General features: G+C 41.0%; 1 protein-coding gene across 8 annotated transcripts in view; it reads right to left on the bottom strand.

Annotated features, from left to right (window-relative positions):
• EYA4 (EYA transcriptional coactivator and phosphatase 4) overlaps positions 1-15909 on the bottom strand; it is a 143045-nt gene extending 127136 nt beyond the window's left edge. For 4 of the 8 annotated variants that reach the window (XM_063390047.1, XM_063390048.1, XM_063390046.1 and 1 more), the window contains exon 1: positions 15717-15907. The gene's annotated coding sequence lies outside the window, so the exon portion shown is untranslated. Of the gene's footprint in view, positions 1-15716 lie in introns of all 8 variants that reach the window. The other 4 variants (XM_063390044.1, XM_063390043.1, XM_063390042.1 and 1 more) reach the window with 3 other exon arrangements.
• Positions 15910-16183: the final 274 nt, after the last annotated feature.

Below are 16183 nucleotides of genomic sequence, written 5' to 3'. Positions count from 1 at the left end.
TAAAATATTCCATTAGTAACTTAAACATAAAAATCTGCTTTGATTTAATTAAAAGTTTGTAGTGTGTTCATGTTATTGCACTGGTAAGATTGCCTGGAGAAAAAATGGTCAAAATACAAAATTTGTAACAAATTATATGACTAGTTTCTAAGTACTGACTGAAAAGTCAGTACCTGGCTCTCATTCAAACAGTAAATGCTCTAATTCTGTCAGTCTGTCACTGAAGGTGGCACATACTTCACTTTCTGTATAAAACTCAACTATAACTCAACTACAGAGCTATACCAGAACAGACAGACACATGTTTCTTTCCCTATTTATAGATGCTTAATCAAAACACACTGAGATCAACAGATGGAGGTCACATTTTTCCAAAAAAACCCAGCATATCAAAATTTTAAATACATCCTGATGACACAAATCCAATAGGAGTTTTATTACTAAGTTTATTACAGGTATGGCAATAATCCATACCTGCAGTATGTGCTGTGTCCCAAAATTCAGGTGGGGAGTATTCACTGGGACACATCATTAAATATGCCACTTGTATTAGTCGCCTTATAAAAAAGACTAACTTCTGTGAATTTTCAAAGTTACTTTACTAAATTGCAAGACAAAGACAAACTTTTTAAAATCTTTGCAGAAATATACAATATGTTAAATACATTGTTTGCACAAACGGGCTAAATTATAAGTTTCCAGGGGACTGCTGTTCATCTTCACACTGCCTCAAAATTCAGAAGTTCTTACTTCTGAAAAATGGGAGCTTTTTAAAGTAAAATTCAGAAATAATATTTTATCAGCATTATTATACCTATCAACAGCTAAATCCTGCTGCATTCTGAGCCCAGTTAAAGTGGCTGATTATAACCAACTGCTAACACAAAGATTTTTATAATGGCAGTTATGCCAATTGCACTTAGACCAAATCCTTTAGGGTTTAGTTTTATAAATTTGTAAAAAGGGAGAAAAACCATTAGAGAAGTCAGTGATTTAAATAAGACCAACATTACTCCCTAATAAAGATATAAAATTAAAGGATAATAGTAACCTCGTGCTGTTTTATGAGGCAATAATCCAGTTACCAATTCAACCTTGTAGTTTATCCCATCAAGAGAACCAGATTAAAAACAGAGGGAGGGAGGGCACTCTTATCCCCATTATGTTGCAAGTGTTTCTAACTGGGTTTAAATATTTTTAAAACTGCTGTTAAAAGTCTTAAACTCACAGACAAGCCAGAACGAAGAAAAATGCCTGTTTCTCCTCTTTATCCACTCCTTGCAGATGTGGCTTTAAAACTGATGAAGTGTTTTATGCTCCCAGATAAAAATTTTACCTTTCTAAGAAATGTCTTAATTAGGAGGATTCCTGACTTTCCTCGTCAACAAATGCATTTAAATCTAATTTTTTATTTATTTGTTTTTATCTGGGGGAATAAAACACTTCATTAAATTTAAACTGCAACTTCCAGGACTTGACCATGAGGAGAAACATGTGTTTCCTTCCAGAGATACACACATAAGTTAAAGAAAATAAACTACTTGAGGATCCCCTGCACACTGCTTTATAAATGACTGAAAATGTAATGCAATTTTATTTTCTATGGGATGTCTACTATGATCCTGTGCTTCAACTTCCACAGGCTCAAGATAGAATGTGTAACTTGGGGACGCACAGGTAAAAAACTAGCCTTAAAGCACTTGGCATTTCCCAAGAATATCTCAGAGGCTGCTTCAGGTCCTCCAGTCGGCCAGACAGGGATACAGATCTCCAAGAAGAATCCATCATCTGGAAGAGGGATTTGGCCATTAGACAAAAGATCTCTCCCATTTCACTTCAACACAAAAACTTGGTAAGAAAGTCCTCTCTTTGGCCACTAGGAATTGGTCTTCTGAAAAGAAATTCAGGGGCAGGGGGAGCATTATCCTCAGCTTCTATCGCTCTTCTTTTTTTTCACATTATGATTATCTTGGGCACGTTTTCATATTCTTTTTATTCTGTTTTATCTAAGGATAAAGATACTATTTATCTAAAGATAAAGATATCATGTGATGCTCTGGCAATATGGTTCAGAAATTTCATGATCCTAGACAAATATACTATGTTGTTTTACACTTTTTGAAACATGTTGGTAATAAGCCTGGTAGAAGGATGCTTCTGTGGTGTACATACTTCATTCAGTCACATAGAAGAACTTATTTCTGTCACAGCCCCAGGTTGGGAGTCAAAATGTGAAGAGAGAAATGGTCAGAAATAGAGCAACTTCTCATTTTCTAGTGCTCCACTTCAGAAACCTGTGATAGTACTAGTACTCAGTGCTGATAGCTGCCACTGAATTAATGCAGGATGTGAACCAGTAAGTGAGGACAGGCTCCAGGGCTCAAACTCTCACAGTCTCTCAGGCAAGTCTCACTTTGGGTTGCACCACCTACAGAATATCTGAGTAGAATAAAGCACATTTAAGGCACTGTGAAAGGTTATGCAAGACAGGTAATGAGAAAATTGCTTTAGAATCGATACAAGAAACTAGTGCATATGCACGGCAACCTCATTAAATTAGATTATTTCATGCTGTTTGTTTCCCATGAAACCCATTTCTTTGAAGGAACAGGGGAAAGGCTAGGGGCAGTAACAAACAGGCTCTGCCTAATCTTCAGTAATTTCCTACCTTAAAAAACATTCTTCTGGTTGTCTGTATGCCTATCACAGGAAGCCTCATGTGAAAAAGATAAAATACAACCTAAATTAAAAGGAAACCAAACACTGATTTATTAGAACTTCAACTTTGTCTGTCAAACAAAGCCATCCTGACAGTATGACCTTGTCAGGGACATGTACTCTCTCCTCAGGAAAACTGGCAGGTGAGCAGAAATTAACTAAAAATTTTTAAATTATTTTAATTCTCAAATTTTTTTCTTCTCTCATTCCAGGATTCTTGCCGAAAACAGAAGTGGCTCAGGAATTTTGCACGTGTATTTAGGTTTACCTGAGGTCCTTTACTTAGCTGGTGTCTACTATCTGGTATCAGTATGAGTGAAATGATCCTCCTGAAAACCTCCTATTTCATTATAGAAACAAATCTTGCTCCACAAACTAGAGAATTAACAGGAATATAGTCTTTCCCTTCCTCTTCTTCTAGGACTTTCTTTCCTTTCCTCGGGCCCTCCTCTGTAGAGGTTAAATATGGATGTCTTTGGATCAGTTTGATTTCAGTCTACCATTAGCTTGCTGAGGATGAGAATTTTACTCCCAGAGAAGTTTTAGAGCATTCTGGAACCCTTTGCAGCACATCCAGTTCCCACTTCTATATTGATGACTTCCAAAAAACTGAGCTCCTTCCTCACCCAGAGCCCTTGGCTGTTGTTATCATGGCAACACTTGGCATGCAGTGGAGAGGACAGCAAGACACAATACCATGTACCACTGATTTTAGCTCCAGGCATTTCCAGCAAGCCCTGATGGAATGAAATAGTCTTCCCTGGGTTTTGTGTTCTGCTGAGCACCTGCCTACATTGATTTGCATTTGCAGATGCATTGCCTAAATAGAGAAAATGGATTACTCCTTATTTTGAATAATCTTAATTATGCTTGGATTTCACAGACCAACTTATGAATACCCTCCTTTAGTCATATACACTGTTGCAAACAGGGAAGGAATACAGGAGGAATTTCCAGGATGAGCTGAAAAGCAATTGGACCCACCCAGCTGCTTTCTCTACAAACAGCCCTCATTTTCACAGTAAATACTTGGGTAACAGTGTGCTGGTTACTTGGAGGGGGCTGTGCAGGGAACCCTTTAGGACCCGTTCAGCGTCCTCATCCCAGCATGTATCCAGCATGGATGTGTGTGAGAACATGAATATATCTAAACTGGGTACATGGTGTATATTCTAATGTATCTAGAAACTGTGCTCCTGAAATTAATAAGCTTCAAGGTGCAGTGTCAGACATTACAGGATTTAGAGTCTTGCTACAATCACTGCTGGAGATGAAACAGTGCTTGCTCCTGCTAATGCAACATTTCTTTTCAGATCTTGGGTTAGGATGCATGTTAAGAACAGGCATGGGGTCTTCAACATCCACCACACATTTACAGTTCTGAGCTCATCTAGTTTCCTTCTACCTTCTCCTGAAAAACACCAACATCCGTAGCTGTGACATAATTTGTTACTTCTGTCTTCCTTTCTGAGCATGTGAATTAATGACAGACATTAAATACAGTAATCAAAACACACAATTCGTGCCACCAAACTGCAATAAACTGAAAGCTCCTCAAAATTCAAATCAAATTATTGACTTTCATGCAAGTCACTATACATTTGTTAGACACAGTCTTGCAAATTCTGCATGGTCTTCAATAAATATTTGTATAATTGTCACTTTAGTGTAATTTGCTTCCTTGAACTGAGTTTGCTGAAGGGTGTCATTGCTTGTGTAGCATTTGTGGACATTTTATTCGAGAAAAATTAAGATGGTATTGCCACTCTGCATCAGGTACTTCCAACATAGAAACAAGTCACACCACCATAAAACCATTTGGTACCAGTCAAAAGCAGGCACCAAGACAAAAAAAGCAGAGCAACACAGACCAGGCTGTCCCTGCATCAGTTAGGTACGTAAACCAGGTAAGGAACAGAAAGGATCTATGCCAGATGTGCCTGCTGATACTACCATCATTCAACAAAAAATGGGGAAAGCAGAAAGACTTCCTGGCAAACGGCACACAACTACAAGCACTGGATCTCATTTACTTTAGTTTTGTAAAAGAATGTGCTGGTGCAGCATTGATCTTTTGCAGACCTGGGTTCCAAGTTTACAGGTACCCAAATATGATTTTACAGGCATCCAAAATGATTCCCCTACTCTTCCTACTCCTCTCATCCCATACATGTAACGAATAAGAAGGAATAACTTTGAGAATTTCAGAATACAGAATTATAAACTCAGCAATACCTCCCTTATCCTAGCAATACACAACACACTGTGAAATTGCTGAGACCAGACCTACAAATCCACTGATGCTTGGGTGCTTTCCAACTGTGAGAGACCTCTTCACTCATGCTTAGATAGGGCATGCAGCTACACAGACTTCACCTATCGCATTCCAAATTAATCAATTACAGAATTTTCCAGCTAGAAATAGATGAATAAAACAAATGATGACACTGTTTCTGGTCTCAATTTATAAACAAATCTAATCTAGAATCCCACTGTGTTTTCCTAAAAATAAAGAGAAAGAAAGGTGGTTCCAAGGGAAAAGAAACAAAACCCAAACACGTAATGCAAAGACGCCATAGATAGAAGCACACTCCTTAACATTCTTTTATTATTTTTTTATTTTCCTATGAGCTGGCCATTTCAATGCTTTAAACAACAATTTAAACAGATCTTTTTAGGGAGGAGGATTTTGGATACACAGCATATCTTGGTTAACTTCTGAGACAATTTTCTTCTCTCTCTTTTTTTTTTTTTTCCTTTTTCTTTTTTTTTTTTTTGTAGGAAATGGCTGTGAACAAACCAAAGAAAACATTTCAATTATTTATAAACAAGCCATTGAAAACAGAAAGGAAAAAGCTATACTTGCTTAGCCAGAATGTTTAAAGACACACTGTCAACTTAAAAATATTCATTATTTCTTATTCTCTCTCCCTAAAAAGGTGTCAAATTCACCTTTTACACATAAAAAAAAATTCAAAAACCTTGTGACACAAAATAAATATAAAATAACAATAAAAGTTATTTCTAAAACAGAAACTTTAGGAAAACCTAAAAATGAGCACATCCACAAGGTAAAAGCAACAAAGCTGAAAAACTTTGTGCAAAGAACCCAACCACATGGTATCATGAAAGCTGTGACAGCATAGTACCTATTCATCCTATCTGCTTTAAAAATCATGCCAGTTTGAGGAGTGTATTCAGCAGTATGAGGATGCGATAAGAGTTACTGCAGAAGCTTAAATACTCGCTAGGCTTACAAGAAACATCCTGGTGAAGGAGGAAGTTTGCAGCATGCCCATCCTTTTTAGGTGTGAGAGTCATTGCTCAGCAGCTGCTACTCCTGCTACTGCCAAGTGTCTCACATGAGATTCTTGAACAGAACATTTTGAAATGTCAGAAAGAAATACAAAGTAAACTCACCAAAAAGAAACCTGGGTACTTTGGTTCTGGTTTGTAGAACAAAGGAAATGTTTTTCTTAACTAAAGTTGACAGTAGCCCCTAAATATTGCATTTGAGAAACTGTTATGTTTTTTTGTTATGTTTTCATTCCATGAACAATGGGAAACAAGAAGTGTGAATGCAGAACTGTCCCAGCATACGGAACTCCTTCTGGTGCCAGCATGCAGCTCGGGTGTTCCTGACACAACAGAATGACAATTATTACTCACCAAAACTAACACTGCTGCACCCCACCCATTAAGTCAAACTAACCATCAGAACACAATGACTGCAAGTAGAAAATTTTCTATGTACCACTTTTGTCCAGCACAAAGAAAATGCAAAACCCCATACCAGATGTCCTGTGTAATCTTCATTTTTATGCTGCTGATCCTCACATGAGCTGTCTGCACTCATTTCGGCTCCTGGCCCATCAGCAGTCCCCACAGGCAACTGAAATGTTGTGACATCCATGGAACAGCTTGCAATCCTACAGGCAAATCTCTTCTACTATGAGCCAGCAGTAAGTGTGCCACAAAAAGTAATTGCAAGAAAAAGGTACTTGCAGATTTTAACTAAAATAACTGCTTCAACAATGCACCCTTACCACATTTCCTTTTCCTCATTTAGGTATTTATTAGTTATGATCAAACTATGTTACATTCTCCTTTGGCCAATTAACATTTGTTAATTCCCTGGAAGAAACATTTTCCAGTGGATAATTACTCCTCTGTTCTTAAATCTGAAACCTCCAGTTTTTTTAAGCTTCCTTTCTAGAGCTACGAAAGAGTACAGCTTTGCAGTAGTAGCTGCACTCATACTACCTACACAGCTAATGTAACCCACTCTGCTGAGTACTTAGTTTAAGTTACTATTCCTTTTTCTTGATTACAATACCATCATTATCATTTTCTACGGCCTCCATTTTTGCTTCACTTTTTTTTTTTAAATAAACTGCTGGCTTTTAGTGAAGTACCTACTATTTGCTTGCTCTCAGTTTACTCAGTAAGCCAGACTACTCTCACCAATCTGCTCCCCTCATTTACCAATCCCTTGGTCTTTGTAGTAGCAGTACTTTAGGCATTACAGTGTAACAACAGAAGTATAAGGAAGTCTGTAAGAAGAAAAATATCTTTTATTAGGTCAGCAATTGTTCTAATCAAGGGTATTACTTCTTGTAGAACTTACTAATCTTGGTGTCACTGTTAAAATAATAAATAGACTTTGACTTGATGATTGCCTCCTGAAAAACCCTTTGTAATAGCATGCTTTTTAAAGACTGGTTAACAAGTAACTATTTGTGAAATCTATGCTTTCGTTTGCTGTTTAATCCATTTCATTTGCGCCAAGTTGATTTTGTATCCTTCAACTTTATTAATCAAAAAGTCATGTCAACTCAAGACAGACTTACAGAACTTTATTACATCACTACACTTATCTTTGGAAATCAAACTTGTACTCACATCAAAAATAATATCACTGGTTTGGCTTGCCTGAGTGTTCACAAACCCATGATGTGGTGTAGTATGCATATTTCAGTGTTATATGGGAACAACATAAAAAAAGGCATTTGGAACGTGATAGCCTGTAAGTTAATACTTTGTGACAGTGGAGACTAATAAAAAATAGTTACCATAAATTAGGCACTTGTCTACAGTGACAGCTATGTAATGGCCACTTCTGAGAAATTATTGCACTTCTTTCCCCAGGAATAGTGATAAAAGAATGCAGCCTGTCACGAGCGCTGCAGCCCTTGGCACTGACGTCCTACATTTAGTGGAGTTATGCTCCGCCTGTTCCCTGCAAGCCCAGCTTTTGGACAGCAGTGCAAAGATCTGGAAAAGTTCTGTCATCTGGTATCACGTCTGAACTCCTGCCTTCCCTCAGGAAAATCATTGCTGTCCCCTCCAAAGGCCCCAGTACTTTCCCTATTGTTTTAACTTGCACACGTACCTGCAAATTATTTGCAGCTACTTCGATTTTAGTCAAAAATCCTTGCATCAACACAACCTTTTGATTAAAGATCAAGGGATCATTTTTGTAGACAATGTTTTCATTCTGAAAAATTCCACCTATCCCGCAGACTTGACCCTGCACTTCAGTTAACAGAGGTGGCAGATTAGGTAACGGAGACTGTGGTTCTGCAGCTATTTCTGCAGCACCGCTGCCAGGCTCAGCAGCACGGGTGCTGCCACTCATCCCGACCTTTGCCTCGCTGCCAGCACAGCTGTTTGTGAACCACAGCAAGAACGGGTCCAACCCAAACGAGTGGCCGGCACAGGCGGGTTAAGGGGCCGCTTCAGAAGCGCTGCCACCAAACGTGAAACCACGGCTTCACGCTTCTCTGTCCTCTACCGCAGGAAACAGACAAGCAGGACTTCAGAGAGGGTTAGCCACACATGAGATTCCTGCTATTGATGCTTATATGAACCAATATCCCTAGATAATGATGTAAGAACAGAAAAATGCTGGATCTCTTCCTACAGACCTTACAATCAAACTATTTCAGACTTAGTCCTGATCTGAAACCTCGCAAGCTGCTGTTCCAGTCCTGGACTTCCTTCAAAAAGTTGGGCAGTTTCACAACCATCAGGGAGCAAACTCTTCTATTTCATTTGTTTGATGCCAAAAATCTGACTGCTCATCTAGCCCTTGGAGAAATCAGACTATCATTTAGTCCGAAAATTGGAAAACAAGCTGAATCATAGCTAACTAGATACCAGAAATTAGTAAGAAACACAGCATCTAGCCATTTCAGCTGAAAGATCTCATGTTGCAGGTGACTCCCAGACACACTGCTGCACAGTGAGCTCAGGATTCAGATGGTGCTTTGAACACAAAAATTGCTTCTCTGAAGGTGCCATTAACTGAAAAAAATAATTTGAACATTATACTAGATCCTTCTATCACGCCAGATTAAAATAAACATAAAAATAGGTGGGTGAGTGGAAAACTACTTTCCTCTTCCCATTTGGAAAACCTACCACAGTCTAAATCTTGTCTTGGGGTAACAAGAAATGTTATTTTCAAGATCCTTTCCCAGAATATAATCACTGCATTTGTAAAATCTTTATCATTCAGCCCTATTAGTTCTCAACTTCCCAGTTCTCTGTGCTAAGAAGATCAGAACAGAAATGCTAGGTTGAGTTGCAGTGGTAGGACTTGGCAGAAGAAATATGCATAATCTCCCTGAGCTGTGCCTGATTTTGTGAGACCATGTCTATGCTGGGACACTCAGGAGCGCTGGAAGAAAGACCTGACATACAGCATGATGTCAAGATGCATAAACTGAAGCGTACAGAGGCTGGTTCAGCTGCTCTCTCTGGAGTAAGGTAAACTTCATATTCTGTGATGTTCTGGGAATATACTACAGTGAATAAAAAGAAATATCCAGATGGGATTTAATACAGACTTCACGCCTTTCATTGAATAGGCTTGGTATTCATGAAATGTCCCTAAATAAGCACAACCTAATTACTCATTCCTTTGAACAACAGAGTTGCCTTAACAGAATTAAAAGAATACAGACATTCAGCAATATTTCCAACTGCATCATTTTCAAAAATACAGTTACTGTAAAGAGTATTTCTGCTGCCATTTATAAAATGCTACAAAAAAAAAGTTTGAGAGTGGCGCCAAATCATCTCAGCAGCCATATGAAAATGCCTTGAAAGAAAAAAATTATATAATTTGGACATTTATACCTAACTCTCTTTTTTTTTTCTAAGTATTGCAGGATTATTTCTCTGCATGTGATCTCCCACATATAATGTATATTGCAATACCCGACCAAAAAAGCAGGCTGAACTAAGAATAGAGGACTAGATACTCATCTGGCATAATGTGAGACCACTCCAGTAATTTCAGCATTCCTGCTCCAATTTGCAACAGCTAAGGATCTGGCACAAAACATCAAGTTAAGTTTCCAATTACCTCATGGATCAGCATTGATTTCAATAGTTATATACACACAGTCATAGAGGAGAATTATTTGAAAAATTGCAAACTCAGCTCTGTGTTTCTTTTACTTTTATGGTCTAAATCAGACCCTTCATGGTATTTTAATGTAGGTTTTTGTGGTTTAATTATATATATGTCAAGGGCAGAGTAGCTACTCGTTGGTCTACCCAATTAAAAAAAAAAGGCAGTAGTAATTTTTTACACTGCTGAGAATGTGAGCTTACACTGGGTCACATCACCATAGTACTTCAATTTTAGTGCTGCTAAAAATCTAGTGCGTTCTAAGTTAAATACATAAGTAATAAGTTAACACCTATGCAAAAATCAATCTTTGTGTGAATATTTTCAGGTTGCCCTGGGAGGTTTTTTATAATTTTCTGATCCAAATTTGTCAAATTGTAGAGTCCTGCACAACCCTAGTGCAAAGAGATACTCAGTCAGCCCAGGCAGACCGAGTTCTTCAGAGACAGCATTTAAATTACATCCCACTGAACTGCCCTCCACAGTAGTTCTACAGACAGCTGTTTAATGAAAAGTCACTGTAATAGTATTTAGTTAGTTAGTTCTAGGGAAAAGACATAGATCTCCAAATTAATTTATGTATAGAAACCCTCCAAACTACTTCTTTTCAAATCCATGGTAATTGCAGCCTAACTCAAACTTTTGTGTCTAGTACCCAAGCCTAACAGCCTAAAACCCAAAAAAGTCTCACTGGCTTATGGAGTGAGAAGCTCTGAAGATAATCACTAGTCATTATAATCTTCCCTTGGAGAAATAAGGAAATTTTTAACAAATTGAAAATAAAATGCTTTATTATTCCTCAGACAGCCATTAGCATTTGACATTTTGCTCAAAAGCCTGATAAGTAGCCTCTACAATCCTGTGACTGAGACTGCCCAGTGATGCATTTCAATATAGGTTAACCAGTCATCAAAGTAATTTTCACTGTTTAACGTTGAAGCAAAAAGGCAGCCAGCTATTCCACACATTTCTCAGGCTTAGAAATAAAAAGAAGAAAATGCTTTAAAATAGTTTTTGCCTTTAAGGTCCTATATTACAGGCATGCCAAAAGCAATCCTTCTGGCAGCACTGCAAATTACAATGTAGACTAAAAATATGAGTTTTACTGCCTTTTCAAACAGATTTTATTATTTATTTGACATATAAGCACTCTTCTTATCTGAGCTTTTGCACTGCAAAGTGGGTCCAAGTTCCTTTAACCACTTCTGATTTAATGACAGATTTAATAACATTGCAACACAGAAGTGTGGAATTGGCCAAAGATTATTTCATAAAAATCTGATTTCTGTACAGCAACATCCAAAATGTCACCTAATACATACAAGTAAATCAGAAAGTTTTTAACGTATATTGTAAAGCCTGAGGCTTTGATAGGTAGAACATCTATTGACTTTAAAAGACCATAATTTATTTTTAATAACCATTTTTATTCAATTTTTCAAAGAGTAGTAGTTTATGCCTTCAGTAGAACCATGCCCTGAAATCTCAGGGGTGATAAAAGGGCCATGCCAAAGCTGAAAGGTTTCGAATATCAAACTATACTATTATGTCAGGGTCAGCAAGATCAATTAGCGCTTTTCAATGACAGAAAAAGGTTAAGTTGGGCACACATTTACACAATATTTAAATCCAAAAAAGAAAAATAGCTCTTTTTAGGCATTTTTATAAACCTCTTGATCAATGACTGAATATCAACACTCTTCTTCCAGTTGCATACCATAAATACCGGGATTTTTTAACACAAAATGTCAAGAAGATTACAGATATATTAGGTAGGAGAAATACTACTGGATTCTCAAGTACAAAGAAAAAAAGCAAAGACATCTGAATGTTGCTGCTACCAGACTTGGTTTAGTGGTGAACGTCCAAAAAGCTTTAAAAATGCTTACCAACTTGACATATGTCTGTCAGTCTGATGCTCCTGCGTTTGCATTTTTCTTGCAAACCGACAGTACCAAAAACGAAAGCTAATGAGCAAATAAACCTATTCCTATGCTCAACTAAAAAACAAACTTAACCCCACCCTTCAATTTGAAAATACTAATCTGTAAATTAACTCATCCAAAATGTGGAAAAAAGCAAGTGTACACTTCCTACAACTAACAGCCAGAGACACGCACACCAGGAAGCGAGGAAACTTACATTTAGGAAACTTACATTTCAGCTCTTAGGATCTCAAGAATACTCATTGGAAATACATGTATGTTAGAAGTTAATTCGACACCTGTTAATTCAAGCGTTGCCGTCGTAAACATAGCTTGAACAAAGTAGTTGGTTATGATATCACCAAAGCCAGCATATAATCACAATAAAAATCCATGAGATTAAGAAAACCTAAGGAAAAAAGTACACTGTGTTGAAATCAGTGATTTAGGTTGGTATTGCAATGAGTAAAAGCAATGCAAGATTACTTTTCCTTAACAATATATTTCAAAATGTCTTTTTTAAGCCCATTTCTTCAAGGAGTGATTTGAAATATTTACTACCAGACAGTACCTAATTTTAGGTTTTAAGTGCTTTAACAGCTCCATGAAATATGATCAGCAGCTGCAATATAGAAGTATGCTGAATAAACGCTCCTTATAAAAAGGGAGACCTGCTTTACCCTGAGTTCATAAAATCCTTACTTTCAAGAAGGAAAAAGATAACACATGAAAAAAAATTATTAGCTGTGTCCTAGAGCATTTAACATAAATTCCAGGAATTTGTTTTTTCTTTCTGTGGTAACTTTTGTATTTAAGAGAGTAAAATGCTGTTTAAATTTTAGCACTGGAGGATTGCGCACAACAACATCATCCAATACCACCAGCTCATCAAGGAAACAGACAGGTACCTTTCCCTCACCAAATGCCAATGTTTAACATTAATTCGAGGACTTGCATACAGTTTTAAAAGTTGCGTAAAGTTTAAAGAGTTAAACTTTAACACTTGCATCAGACGCTAAAAATATGCCACATGATACTATCTATAGCTGTATTTCTACAGTTGCCTTGTTTGAAATATTTTAACTGAGAACTGCAATTAACTGAGAACCCACCAGCGCCCTACTCAATACATTGCTTGTTTAAGATTTATTTATACCTTTGGCATTATCCATAGAGAATAAATTTATACTGCAAAGTGTTGTAAGGTCATTAATAAATACAAATCCAGCAAGAGTGACCTTAAACTAAATTTATTATCAGTACCACCATATACCTGCAACAATTAACAACTGCATATAAATTATCTGAACAAAGATACAGAAAAGATTCATCAACATACTCCACCTTCCTTTCTGTTAAATTTGGTTGAAGAACATTTGGTAACATAAATACCACAATTAAAAAAAAAAGTAAAAAGCACAAAGACCTGTTTCAGACATAGTCCAGCGAATGTCAGATGTCAAACAGAGAAAAAATCATCGAGAAGAGAGAGAAATGTCAGCCTGTATTTCCACTTTACTCACAGTATGATATATATTGCAAGTATGAAAACATTTGTTATTCAGCAGCATTTTCAGAAATACTAGGGGACGAGTTAAACCCACAGCAATTTTGAGAAACTTTTGAGTGTTAAGGAAATGAAACAAAGATACGGCCTGGATTTATTGCAAAGTACATGCTTCTAACATCAAACTCCGAGGTCACAAAGAAATGCTATTTGCCAAACAGTAAAGATGCCTTCTTTGTATAACTCCCTCTAAATCTGAACTGCTGATCAGTTTACCTTAGATACGCCTTCTAGTCTCCCCAAATGAAACACGCAAAACAAAACTCAGAAAACTGTAAATACTGGTTCCTTACTGTTCTAGCATGACTTCATACTTAAACTGGAACCGGCCGAGTCGCTCCCTTGTCAGGTACAGCGTGCGTCCCGGGATTTTTGTAAACACAGCTATTCCACGCCGCCACGCGCGTCCCTCCGTGCGCTCGGCTGCAGGCGCTGCCCGCGGGGACGGAGCCGGCAGCGCCGCGCCTGCTTGGCTCGGGCCGGCAGCTTCATAAACGTAAATGAAACTTTAGATGCCAACTACCGATTGGCAGCGGCGATGCCGTGGGATCCCGCTCTCCCTTCCCGGCGGAAGGCGCCGCGGGGCTGCTCCCCGGGCAGCCCCGAGTCCGGCCGGGCACGGCGCGAAAGCCCCGCGGCTTGGGGAGAACCGCCGTGTGAAACGCAGCTGGCGGTTCTCCGCGGGTGTCTGACTTGGGAAGTGTCTGTAATGACAGCGGGAGAGGGAGATTAATGGCTAGGAGCCCACTGGTTTCGAACACGGAGAATCCTGTTACCTCCTCGAGGATCAAGTATGCGCACACACCCGCACACACACACAAGGCTTACCCACGTGGAAACGCTTTCTAACCAAAACACAAGTCCCCGCATCGCATGGAAAAGGCGGCGGGACCCCCGCGCCGGGGCTTCCCCGTGCCCGTCCGCCGGCGCAGCGGGGCACCGCGGCGGGGGCGGGGGTGCGGTGGGACGACCCGAAAATGCAACGTTTTGTATTTAAACCACAAGAAAACAAGCCGGGGCGGGGGAGGGGAAGGGCAAAAGACTCAGGGAGAGGAAACGGAGAGGAACGAAAACAGCGAGCAGCTCTGTCCCCGCTGCCTTCGGACACCGGGAAAAGAGGCCGCTGGAGCCCCCGCGGCGCTGCCGGTCAGGAGGCAGCGGGGCAGCCTGCCCCGGTCACCGGCACCCCGGCCGCGGCAGCGCCCCGCCCCGGGGCAGGCGGGCAGCGGAGACCCCCGAGCTCCGCCGGGGCAGCGCGGCGCCGAGGGCGGGCGGCGGAACCGGGCGAGCCCTCTGCCGCTGCCCCCGTGCCGCCGCGTCCCGGCCGGGCTGCCTCGGCGCCGCGCTGCCCGGACCCTCGTTGGAGCAGCGGTGGTTTGGGGAAGGGACTGCCACCCCTGCGTGTTTTCATGCCGCTCTGTCCGGAGGGGCACAAACGTCGTTTCCTCACAGCCTGCGGTCAGGCCGCCGCTGGCCCCGTGGCCGGCCCTCGCAGGGGCAGGCGGGCGGCGGAGCGACCCGGCGGCCCAGAGCCCCGCCGCAGGCACCCAGCGGTGGTCGCGGGGCGCTGCCCGGGCCCCCCGCTCCCGCCGCGCCCGGAGTGAGCGGGAGCGCTAGCCGGGAACAATGCGACGGCAGCCGTCGCGGCTGGCTCCCGTCTTGGGACTTCACCCCAGCAACCCCAGTAGCGCCCAGCCGAAGAGCGGTGAGGCAGAACGGCAGGGAACATCACCTGGACAGAGGCAGAAAGTCCTGTTGGGCGTGGAAAAAGTCACGCCGTCGGCATGAAAAACCAGTTTGGTTTTTGCAATTAAACTCGCATGAGGCCGGCGTGAAAGCTCGTCTCTACCCCGCGACGGACGGCTCCGCTGCTCCCTGCCATCCCATTTGTTTTACAGCAACTTTGTTATTGTTGCTGCTGCTGTCATCGAACCGACACGAAAACAGAGCTAAATAAACGCTAAGTACAAGCAGACGCACACACCCCTCCACGGACACATGCACATGCGGCAGGGAACCCTTTTCCTCCACCTCCGAGCAGAAGGGGTGGGAGGGAGACCTGGGGACAGGGAAGTCAGACACTCACCTTCTCGCTGCCGGGATATGCCGCTACCTTTATTTTAGGGCCGCTCCTTATTTATTTACTCTCGTACCTTCTCCGAGCCGAGGCTCCCCTTTTGCACTGTTCCTCTGGCAAAACCAGAACATCCCCCCTACAAGTCGTCCCCCCCACCCCTTGCTCCACACACAAATAAAGCGCAACTCGGAGCGAAACGGGAGGGGAAATTCGGGGCGGGGGGGTAGATGGAGGAGGAGGCTGGTACGGGATAAGCCAAACACTCCTCGCACTTCAGTGAGTGCAACTAGTTGCCTCTCATGCACAGGAACGTAAAAAGTTTCCCTGGCAAGGGATGGGACTTCCCTAAGAAAAGGTAACCCCCTCCCGCCCTCCCGCCCAAAAAGGCCGTCCCGGGAGCGCAGAGGTAAGGGGCGAGAGCCGGCAGCCAGCGCAGTGCCGGGGCGCTGCTCCGCACTTGTGCCGGAGCTGCGGCA

This window comes from Prinia subflava, chromosome 2 (assembly GCF_021018805.1).
Source record: "Prinia subflava isolate CZ2003 ecotype Zambia chromosome 2, Cam_Psub_1.2, whole genome shotgun sequence".
Taxonomy (NCBI): domain Eukaryota; kingdom Metazoa; phylum Chordata; class Aves; order Passeriformes; family Cisticolidae; genus Prinia; species Prinia subflava.
The sequence above is the reverse complement of the archived record's forward strand: the minus strand, read 5'-3'. Positions and strand labels throughout refer to the sequence as shown.